We start from the raw sequence: 12488 nt of genomic DNA on the forward strand, positions 1-12488 counted from the left end.
TTGTTTTAGGTGCATTTGACTATTTTTTCTTGTATTCCTTAGCCCCGTGCTCACTTGTATCCATGTTCTTTTTGTTGTTGGTTCACATCTGTGTTACATCAGGCTGCCTCCCTTTGGGTTGGCTGCAGTCGTGTGATGAGTTCTGGTCAATTGCATGTGAGTAGAGGCTCTGAGAGGCGCTTATAGTGCTGACCAACAGGAAAAACTGGTACTCGTCCTATTTTTTCCATTAACTGAGTAACTAGATTTCAATTACCTAGGCAGAAGACACACACATGCAAAGAGCCTCAGTCCCTGAAGTAACAGATTAGGTGGCTGTATGTTTTAAATGATGTTCATTACTTTATAATGGATACAAAGGAGTCCCCACACAAGTCCACTGCTAGATAAAATTATGAAGACAACCCTTTTTGTCTCTGATCCTCTATCCCTCGTTCAACACACTACTTTCTTTGATATAATTAACATTTACTGAGTACTTGGTATGTCTTAGACATTATGCTAGTTTCTATACCAATTATTGGTACTATCTCATTTCATCTCCAGAGCAACCTTATACATAGTATGATCTGTTATTAATCTTATTTCACAATTGAGAAAATGAAGCCCAGAGAAGTTGATAAAATTCTGACCTAAATATGAATTCAGAAAGGGTCTAAGGAAAACACTGATTTTCTTACTTAAGTCTGAATAATAACTGGTTATAAGCTAAAACATTCTGTTAGAGGTTATTTAAGTTTTAAATTTTTAAAAATTCACATTGACTAGTCTTCAATTTGTGAGGAAAAGGGGGACAGTTGTCCCAAATATCTCTTCCTCCATTTCTCCTTCAGTGGTAGAATAGATTAGTTCTGTGGCCACTTGGAATAAAGGTTCTTTTTCCTGCCTCCATTGCAGTTAGGTCTGGGCACGTGACCAAGTTCTGGGCAATGGGGATAAGCAGAGGTAGACCATGCAACTTCTGAGGAGTGTGAAGCATCTCTTCTTCAAAACTTCCTCCTTTCTTTATGCCGCAGTGAGAGACGAGAGCTCTGGCAACCATGGTGGATAATTGTCTTTTTGGGAACAGAAGGCAGACCCAATGGTGGGATTCAAATATAATTTAACAACTGGTTCTCTGTCCTTATGACAGTTTTAAGTATAAAAAAACAATATACAGAAAGATAGTTTATTATTTCATGGTCAATAAGATAACACTAGAAATCTATATTTTTATTGGTTATTGTGTCTTAGCTTCCTATTGGTTTCACCGTTTGGGGAACACCAGCACACTCATAATACCTTGAGGGAATTTTGGGCATAACACAAAGCTGAAACAAATGACAGCTTGTCACCTCCTGGTTGTCTGGCACTTTTCCTCTTTATGTTATATGTTTGTTTACTGAAGTAACAAACACGAGAGAATTAAAATGTAGTATTTCATCAAAGTTATAATGAGTTTTATGAAATGAATAAATTAATATTACAAGCAGAGTTCCATCAATTTTTTTTCACTTATGGACAGAATGAACATTACTATGGCCATGTAGAATATGCTGTTGCTCAGATGAACATTAAAAAAGAGTAAGGAATGTAAATTTGTGATTTCCACATTGGCACCCACCTTAGAGAGAACCCTGGTTACAAGTGCTATTTTTTTTTTTGGTATTTTTATGAAGTGAGAAGTGGGGAGGCAGAGAGACAGACTCCCACATGTGCTCAACTGGAATCCACCTGGCAAACCCACTAGGGGGCGATGCTTTGATAATCTGGGGTATTGCATCGATGCAACCAGAGCCATTCTAGCGCCTGAGGCAGAGGCCATAGAGCCATCCTCAGTGCCTGGGCCAATTTTGCTCCAATGGAGCTTTGGCTGCAGGAGGGGAAAAAAGAGATGGAGAGTAGGGGGGAGAAGCAGATGGGTGCTTATCCTGTGTGCCTTGAACAGGAATCAAACCTGGGACTTCCACACACCAGGCTGATGCTCTACCACTGAGCCAACCGGCCAGGGCACAGGTGCTATTTTAACAACCAGTTTGCTGAACTCAACAAAAAATTAGATGCTGAACCAGTGTGAACTGGCTGACTACCATCACTGGGCACACCTCACAGGGCAGCAAGATAGCAATAGATTGGGTCTCCTCCACCAAGAAGCACCATTTTAATTCTGGAGTGCTTGACTCTTTGAATCAGATTTCTTGATTGTGAGAGCAAAATAAATTTCTATTTTTATAGCCTTATTATTTGGGGACTTATCTATTACTTATAGCCTATTAAATATATTTTAAAAATTGAATAGTGTTCGACTAATAAAAGTTTCTAGCAGATGCCATTTCCAACTAAGATCTGAATAGTGATATGTACAATTGCAATGGAGATTTTCAAGAAAAATCATTAGGCAGTCAGGATTTCTTTTTTTCTGAAGCTGAAAACGGGGAGAAACAGCCAGACAGACTCCCGCATGCGCCCGACCGGGATCCACCCGGCATGCCCACCAGGGGCGACGCTCTGCCCACCAGGGGGCGATGCTCTGCCCCTCCGGGGCGTCGCTCTGTCATGACCAGAGCCACTCTAGCGCCTGGGGCAGACGCCAAGGAGCCATCCTCAGCGCCCGGGCCATCTTTGCTCCAATGGAGCCTCGGCTGTGGGAGGGGAAGAGAGAGACAGAGAGGAAGGAGGGGGGGAGGGGTGGAGAAGCAGATGGGCGCTTCTCCTGTGTGCCCTGGCCGGGAATCGAACCCGGGACTTCTGCACACCAGGCCGACACTCTACCACTGAGCCAACCGGCCAGGGCCAAGGATTTCTTTACATAAAGAAAAGACTGAAAGAAAATAAAGTTTTGTGCAGGTTTTTTAAAAATATTTTAAAATTTATTTCTTCCAAGTTTTTCTTTAGTATTATATTTAATGACATGGAATCTCTATGTAACTCAGCTTCAAAATATTTGGCTAGCCTGACCTGTGGTGGCACAGTGGATAAAGCGTCGACCTGGAAATGCTGAGGTCGCCGGTTCAAAACCTGGGCTTGCCTGGTTAAGGCACATATGGAAGTTGATGCTTCCAGCTCCTCCCCCCCTTCTCTCTTTCTGTCTCTCCTCTCTCTCTCTCTCTGTCTCCTCTCTAAAAAAAATGAATAAATAAAAAAATTAAAAAAAAATATTTGGCTATTTGGCTTCCACCTGACCAGGCAGTGGCACAGTGTATTGAGCATCAGCTTGGGACCCTGAGAGCCCAAATTTGAAATCCCAAGGTTGCTGGCTTGAGCCCAAAGGTCGTTTGCTTGAAGCCCAAGGCCACTGGCTTGAGTCCAAGATCTCTGGCTTGAGCAAGGGGTCACTCACTCCTCTGGAGCCTCCAGGTCAAGGCACTATGAAAAAGCAATCAATGAACAACTAAGGTACCGCAACAAGGGATTGGTGCTTCTCATCTCTTTCCCTAGTTATCTGTCTGTCCCTATCTGCCCCTCTCTCTGTCTCTCTTGCAAAAACATAAAATAAAAAAAAATTGACTTTCAACTTCCAGTACCTGTGACTTTTTGCTGAACACTTTATCTCGCAACAGAACCTGCTCTTGCTAAGGATGGGGCAGCTGAATGTGTGAGAAATTTACATGCAGCCCCCGCCCCAGTTAAAACCACACCTGAACCAATGGCTGAAAGGATTTCACTTATAAATATCCAGCTCCTTTGCCCCTCTGGCACTGTAACTACATTATAATATTTACATGTTGTATGAGTGGCAGTTAGAACATTATGGCTAGGAAGATGATATAAAATATAACAGCACACAATTGCAAAGTAGGCCAAGAGTGTCTTCCCCCCCTTTTTCTTTCAGTCCTCAGTGGTAGAACAGAGGAAGGTATCAACACATCCCTTAAAAAAGATCTTTAGTAAGTAATGTGCTTGAAAAATACAATCCTAAAACACTGGAAAGAGTATGCCCCCCATCCGTTAAAATATTAAGATAAATTAGCTCAGGGTAAAAGTAAGCTGCATAATCTCTTCAGAAAGAGGATAAAAAGGAATCATTGTATTTATTATTTCCTCCCAATATCTAAAAAGTGCTTAGATATATAGCAGCCAATTAATAAATATTTGTTGAGAAAAAATGTGGTGGAAAGGGAAACAGAGAAGTTAGCAGATCGGTTGATCATACTGTTAGGAATGGAAAGGCAAAAATAGAGTCAGAGGAGATGTTAGCAATACCTAATCCAGGAAAAGACTTCACAGGACGCAAAAAAAATGATAAACCAATTACAAAACCACAGTTCCATAGGAAGAAAAAATGGTCCACATGTTATATCTAAGAGGCCAATAAATAGGTGACAATGTGCTCAACCTTATTAGTCACCAGAGCTATGAAAACTAAAACCAGAATGCAACACCATCTTTTTCTAACTGCATTGGTTTAAAGTAGAAGGAGACAATAACAAATATTGGCAAATATGTGGAAGAGCTGGACTGGCGTGCACCCCTGGTGGAAGGATAAATTGGTGCAAGCAGTTTGAAAATTCTTTAGCAGTACTTACCAAAGCTCAAGATGTACATCCCCTCTGATGCAAAAATTCCACTGCTGGATACATAACCAGCTGCAGTGCGTATACATGTTCAGTGAACACGAGTCAGAATAGGCCTTGCAACAATACTGGTAATAATCCCAGACTTGGATCAGCCCAGATGTGCAGCTACAGAAGCATGAAAACGTAAATTGTGGTGTAGTCGATGGATTATTTTACAGTAATGACAATGAAAGGACTACAACTGCACACAAAACACGTGTGACTCTCTTAAAAATGACATTTGAGGGAAAGAAGCCAGATACAAGAGTAAAGAATGTAAGATTACAAATACATAATGTAAAAAAAAACAGGCAAAGTCTTTCTCTGCTTGTGGAAGTCAGGATGGTAATTATTTCTGGAAGACATACTTTTTTTTAATTAATTAACTATTATTATTATTTTAATGAGAGAGAGAGAGACACCCAAAGGGAGAGAGATAAGAAGCATCAACTCCTAGTTGCAGCACCTTAGTTGTTCATTGATTGCTTTCTCATATGTGCCTTGCTTGACTGGGGGGCTTTAGCCAAACCAGTAACCCTTTGCTCAAGTCAGTGACCTTGGACTCAAGCCAGTGACCTTGGGCTTCAAGCCAGTGACCTTTGGGTTCAAGCCAGCGACCATGGGGTCATGTCTATGATCCCACACTCAAGCCAGAAATCTTGGGGTTTTGAACCTGGGTCCTCAGCATCTCAGGCCGACGCTCTATCCACTGTGCCACTGCCTGGCCATACTTACTTTATTTTTTAATAAAAGAACAAAAGGGGGACTTCAGAGGTACTACTTGTTTCAGAAGTCCCACAACCACCTACCACTTTGAGGATTTGCTGGAAGGACTAACATCATTTATCATAAAGTTTTAGTCATCGTTAATATTTATCACAGTAAAGGATATAGTACAGGAATAACAGAAAAAAGATAATAGTTAAAGCCTTGGGAGGAACTCATGGATGCATCTTCTTCTCCTCCAGCTGTGAAGTGCAAGGACATGTGTGAGATGCACATGCCCAGGAAAGTTGGCTTGAGTCTTGGGAACCAAAGTTCCTAAATAGAGTTCATCCCATTCAGCCACGTGACCAGCCGTGGGGTGAACTCCACACAAAGTCTGGGGTTATGAACCTTTATATTTACTGTAACATGCAGCCAACCTGATCTATTTTGACCCACTGCTCTGTGCATATAGACTGAAAGCTTTCCCCGGTCACTATGTGCACATTCCAGTACACTGTTTGAGTTCTCAGAGCTGACCAAGGATCATTACCATGGCTACAGAGATAAATGGAAACCAGTGAAACAGATCTGCTTCGTTAACACTCGTTCCCACTAGTAATGTTATCTTTCATGCTCTGGGGACTGATTATATGAGTATGTTTATTTTGTGTTTATGTAGAAATATCACACTTCAAGATTAAAAAAAATTGCACAGTTAGCTATCCAGGGCCATCAATTATAACTCAGTTGAGAAAATAAACACTTTTCTGCGCATTCTTGTGGGATTACTAAAACCCTGGGAAGTTATCAAAATAATATTAGGAAACCATTAGGGAATATAAAAAACGGGTAACTTTGAGTCTAAGTAGATAACAAGAGAATGAGAAACAAAAAATTCATGATGTTGAGTTTCAGACTACATTTCAGTAGGCATTTAGCAGTAATTTTGTAAAGAATTGCATTTGGCCTGACCTGTGGTGGTGCAGTGGATAAAGCGTCTACCTGGAATGCTGAGGTCGCCTGTTCAAAGCCCTGGGCTTGCCTGGTCAAGGCACATATGGGAGTTGATGCGTCTTGCTCCTCCCCCCTTCTCTCTCTCTCTCTCCCTTACCCTACATCCCCTCTCTAAAATTAATAAGAATAAAATCTTTTAAAAAAGGAATTGTATTTGGACATTTTGGCTATTTTTTAAGGTGTACGAAGTGATCCAAATAACCAAATTCAAAACAAATTTGTAATTTAGATACATTTTTATGGGAATTTAATTAGTTGCACAATACATGTTAAAAGTTACTGAAAACAGGTTTTAGATGTTTATTATGTTTTAAATTTTAAAATTGAGCATTAAAAAATGTGTGATTAAAAAGTCAATAGATCTGCATAATGGTTCCATTTAATCTTTATTAATTATATGACTTCCATTTCCTTATATACAATAAAAGGGGACAATAATTACACTGATATACTCTAGGGGGTTCTTCCAGAAGTACAAGTTTATATTTCAGTAAGTTACTGCGTCAGAACCGCTGACTAATCCTACCAATGCTTTGTGTATCTATTGTGACCAAGGTACTAGGTTAAGGGACGTGGGGAATGACATGCTGGAAAAGGCAGGATTGTTGTCTCGAAGGAGCTCAGGTCAGCGAAAGGTACACAGAGGCAAGACAGGTCCCAGCAAGGGAATGAGATCAGAGTGAGACAGGGAAGTGGGGAGCCGTCCACGGTTCTGGTAGCAGCTGAGTAGGAACTTTTATGAACCAATTGGATTCCAATTGGGAAAGGAAGAGTGAGTTAATGTCCGGACAATGCTTAAGCAAAGGCTTCTCTCATGAAAACGCTGTTTAATGGAAAGCAGCCTAGCCTTGTTGGCCTGAGGATTAAGAAATGCATACAGAAAAATAAGGCAGAAAGGAAAGACTGGGAGTAAATCATGAAGGACCTTAACTCCCCTGAAATGAAATTTGTAGGGAATGAGGACCTAAGAAGGCCTTCAGTGTGAGGGAAAACATAAAGAGCTCTCATTTCAGATTCATGGTTCCCAAACACCACCACCAGCTGGGTCCCCAAGAAGCAGTCTCTGAGCCAGAGTTCAGCAGTTGGGATGTGAATTAAAGCGTGTCCTTGGCACACAACATCTAAGGACAAAGGGGAGGGAAACAGGAGGGAAAGAGCAGCAAGCGAGAGTACTGCAGACCCAACGACAGCCTTGGTCAGCCCCAGGGAGTTCTGGATCTAGAGTGGTCCTCCAGAGTTGCACCAAATTGGGCTGAGAGGTTTAGGCTTTAATATCCCCACATATTTTTTTAAAAAAAGATTTTATTTATTGATTTTACAGAGACAGAAGAGAGAGAAGTAGGGGGAGTGAGAAGTATCAACTCATAGTTGCTTCACTTTATTTGTTCATTGCTTGGTTCTTGTATGTGCTTTGACCAGGCAAACCCAGAGTTCTGAACTGGTGACCTCAGCATTCCAGGTCGATGCTTTATCCACTGCGCCTCCACAGGCCACGCTATATCCCCACATTGATCAGCCATTGTATGCGAGCTGCCATGGGAAGGGCTGTGGCCTTGGACAGGGCAGCTCTCCATGGCTGAGGCCATCTCTGAAGGTGCTGAGAGCTGATGGTCTTCTGCTAACCCCATCCCCAGGAGCTGGGCAACAACGTTTCTCTCAGAGGGGTGCTGGGAGGCCCATCTCAGCATTCGTCCCACCATGTTTGAGCTGTGGAATCATTCAGAGGCTTTCCAAGACCCAGATTTCATTCCGAATTGGTAGAAATGGAATCAAGCCAGACACTTTTATTATATATAAATTTCCTGGATGACTTCGATGCATAGAAATTTGATAACTACTCTTTTAGATATTCATTCAAAACCCTGTGTAAAGACTCTGGGTCAGACCTATGTCCTTTGCTTATAGAACAGTCCTCCTGCCTCGAAGTTTATCCCTTTAATACTCACTACAACTCAATGAAGAAAAGCAGAACTGACATCTGCATTTTGAAGATAAGAAAACTAGCTTAGAAAGCATAAGTGACATGCCCAAGGTCATACAGCTGCTAAACATTACTCTGGCTCAACCTTGCTCATTCCTGCTTCCTCTCCTCCCTCTCTCCCTCTCTCTCATATATTTAAAATTTACTTCTGTATAAGTCATATTGTCCTTAAAGTGAAATAAATGCCTTCATCATCCTTTGAAACTTCTCTAGCATTTTATTAGTGGCTCTTCTTATAAAAATAAAGGTTTGTCCCTGTTGTGGTACAAACAGACTTCCCACTGCATTTTAACCAGCATAGATGATCACATGGTGTTGGCCTTAATCCTGGCAATAGTTTTTGCATTGAGTCACAATTGATAGATACATGAATTTACCAGAATTCCAACTGCCCTTTTGTTGTCCCACCTGGCTGCCTGACCTCACTCTTACTTACTGGACAATTGCCCCTGAGGCAGAAGAATTCCAGGAAGCTGGTCAACCTGCTCCAAGAAGGAGCATTCCAGAAAGCTGAAATCCTAAAACCGTAAAAGGGAACATACCAGAACTTTTGACTCAGTACCCCCTCAGGCTCTCCCAAACACTATAAAATTCGCCCCTAGTCTGTAACTGGTGCCCTCTTCCCGGAGAAGTGCCCAGCAGGGTTCCTTTCTTCCTTTCAATAAAGCCTGTTACTCTGGTCTTTTCGGACTCCCATAGATTCCAACAACAATAACTGACACTGAAAAGAACCTGCAATACAGTCTCATCTGTTTTCTTTTATTGTCTTTTTTTTTTTTCCTGAATAAATCCTTTCTAGATCTTTACAAGACAAAGTTTGGTCTTCAGGAAAACAAGGATAGTCTATTAAATTCCCCTCCAAGAGGCGACTGAGGCTTTAGGTGGCATTTGTGAAGATGTGTTTTAAATGAAAAAGCAAGATAAAGTGAAGACGGGATGGTTTCAATGGTCATACAATCTCTCTTTGTGTTTTGTTTTATTTTATCTTAGCGTATTTTATTTTATTTTATTTTATTTTATTTTATTTTGTTTTATTTTATGGTGCCTTCTTCAAATCTCTGGTCACCTCTATGATTCTGTCAAAACCACTAGGTCTGTGCAAAGCAGAGGGAGGTGGCCCAAAGTCCCTCTGAAAGACTCTTCCCCATGCTGCTCTCCACGCTGACAGCTTTACTAACTGACAAGTGCGTTACAGCCCTTGATCACTTGGGCATGGCTCAGGGACCATGACTGGATTGTAGCCACAGTACTGGTGGACTAAGGTTGGACTTTATTTTCCATTCTTCGACTTCAATATTGAACGATGGATTGGAAATGCATTAAGGGGTAGCTTTTACATAGTGTTGTTGATGATGATATTTTCCTTCTTACAGAAAAAAATCTGGCATTGGTATTCATCAGTATGCTGGGATTTCAGCAGGGTAGAAACAATTACACACAATTGTGTATAAGGAACCTACACAAGTCAAAGACCTTAATTGCTCAGCTAGCATGTCTCGTACTTTTTGAGTACTTGTATATAAAATATACAAACAGCGAATATTTTAATTTTTCAAAATCTGGCATCTCCTTCAAAATTCTTAAGCTTGTTCTGGAATGAAGTTCATCCTAAATCATTCAAGGGGATTTCATACAAATTTCACTGAAATCCATGGCCTTAAATGTATGTGGGTTTTGCTTTCAGAAAAAGGATAGAGAGAGCTCACTAGTTTGGATATAGTCATTCATTGTTGCTTAAGGTTACCGGCTCTTACAGCCCAAGTCTACAGACTTCAGCTGTTCTTTTTCACTAATAGAAATCCATCCTTTCTCCACTGACTTATGATTCCACCACTGTTATATGAAATTCTTGTATAGATTTGGGTTATTTCTGGACTATTCTGTTGATGTCTGTTTATTTCATGTGCTGACATCAAAATGTTTTACCCTCAATTTCCTTCTGGCCAGAAAAAGCAACAAAAGGAGACTTGTATATGAATTTGTCAGTGTGGTAGCTGTTGGTATATTACCTTCTCAAGCAGCCCTCCTCATTCTCCACATACCATGTCCCTCACCACTCTGTTCTTCCCAGGCTCTTCTTCCTTCTTCCACTCCTTTCATATTGGTGTTTGCCTAAGTTCTATTCTTTGACCATTCTCTCTCTCTCTCTTTTATTTAGAAAATTAAATTTAACAAGGTGATATGGATCAACAAAAGTGCATAGGTTTCAGGTAAACATTTCTATAGCATTTGAACTGTTGATTATGTTGTATACCCATCACCCAAAATCAAATCATTTTCCATCACCTTATACTTGTCCCTCTTTACACCCTTCCCCCCACTTTTCTGCTACCCCTCCCCCACTTCCCCATCCTGCTGGTAACCGCTTCACCTTTATCTATGTCTATGAGTCTCAGTTTTATATCCCACCTATGTGTGAAATCATACAGTTCTTAGCTTTTTCTAATTTACTTCTTTCACTCAGTATAATGTTCTTAAGTTCCATCCATGTTGTTGTAAATGACACAATGTCATCATTTCTTATGGCTGAGTAGTATTCTATTGTATATATGTACCACATCTTCTTTATCCAATCCTCTATCAAGGGACACTTTGGTTGTTTCCATGTCTTGGCCACTGTGAACAATGCTGTGATGAACATGGGGCGCATGTGTCTTTACATACCGACGTTTTCAAGTTTTGGGGGTGGATACGCAGTAGAGGGATTGCTGGGTCATATGGTAGTTTTATTCTTAAGTTTTTGAGGAACCATCATACTTTCTTCCATAATAGTTGTACTAATTTGCATTCCCATCAGCAGTGAATGAGGGTTCCTTTTTCTCCACAGCCTCTCCAATACTTGCTATTACCTATCCTATTGATAATAGTCAATCTAACAGGTGTGAGGTGGTATCTCATTGTAATTTTGATTTGTATTTTTTGAATAGCTAGTGAAGATGAGCATCTTTTCATATATCTCTTGGCCATTTGTATTTCTTCTTGGGAGAATTGTCTGTTCAAGTCCTCTCTCCATTTTTTAAATTGGATTGTTTGCTTGTTTGTTGCTGTGCTTTGTCAGTTCTTTAAATATTTTGAATATTAACCCTTTATTGGAGCTGTTGTTTGCCAATATCATCTCTCATTTCATTGTCTGCCTGTTTGTTTTGTTGTTAGTTTCTTTTTGCTGCGCAGAAGCTTTTTAGTTTGATATAGTCCCACTCATTTATTTTTGCCTTTACTTCCCTTGCCTTTGGGGTCAAATTCATAAATTGTTCTCTACAGCCAAGGCCCATGAGTTTAGTACTTATGTTTTCTTCTAAGTAATTTATTGTTTTAGCTCTTATATTTAGGTCTTTGATCCACTTTGAATTAATTTTTGTGCAGGGATTACTGCTGAGGGAAGGCCTATAGCTGTTCTCTCCTTCAGAGATTGTCTCAGCTTCAGAGAGCTACCTTGTCTCAAGTTCATGCCCTTTCCACAGCAGCTTATGCAACAACTAATGCTAATATACAAAGAACTGGACAATTCAAACCAACTTGGGTCATTTCAGCTCCAGAGCTCCCTGGAGAGCTAGTGGCCAAGACTGTCATTGGCTACAACATAGGTGAACTTCGACCACAGCCCACTCTTGCTTCCTGTACCTCCCACACACAGGTGTTGGTCCTGTGTCAGCATCCTGCCTGCTAAACTCTCAAGAAATTACGTTGTTTTAAAAGGAAAACCCTTAGGGTTTAATGCAATGTAATATTTATAGAAAGTCTTATTGCTCACTTATAATGTTTACCTTGCCTTAATCCTAAGTGAATTTGAGGCAACTAACAATAATTAGCATTTAAACATTAGAAACAACCACATAAATACAAGTTTTATCTATAACGGTAAGATATTTTAAGTAGTGAAAGCTCAGTATTTTGAAGCAAAATTTTAATTGATATCAATCAATCACAACTAAACAACACCTCTACAAAACATTTTCTGGCTTAGGCCTCTGTGTCAGCACTCATAAAAGAAAGTCAAAAATAGAAAATATTTATGTAAATAAAGATGGGAGTGGTGAGTTGTAGGGCTACTTATGTGGCTTAGGGAATAAAAAGATAGATGTAGAGACTCCTTTAAACAGAAAAACAGGATACAATGTACCAGGATATTTCTCCTTTATATATAAGAATATTGAGGGATGATGAATATAATTATTCTTTTATCATATGGTTCCTGTTTTCACATGGCAGCCACTATATTGAGGGTGCTGAGTGAATGGTAAAGAGGGAAG

This window comes from Saccopteryx leptura, chromosome 5 (assembly GCF_036850995.1).
Source record: "Saccopteryx leptura isolate mSacLep1 chromosome 5, mSacLep1_pri_phased_curated, whole genome shotgun sequence".
NCBI lineage: Eukaryota > Metazoa > Chordata > Mammalia > Chiroptera > Emballonuridae > Saccopteryx > Saccopteryx leptura.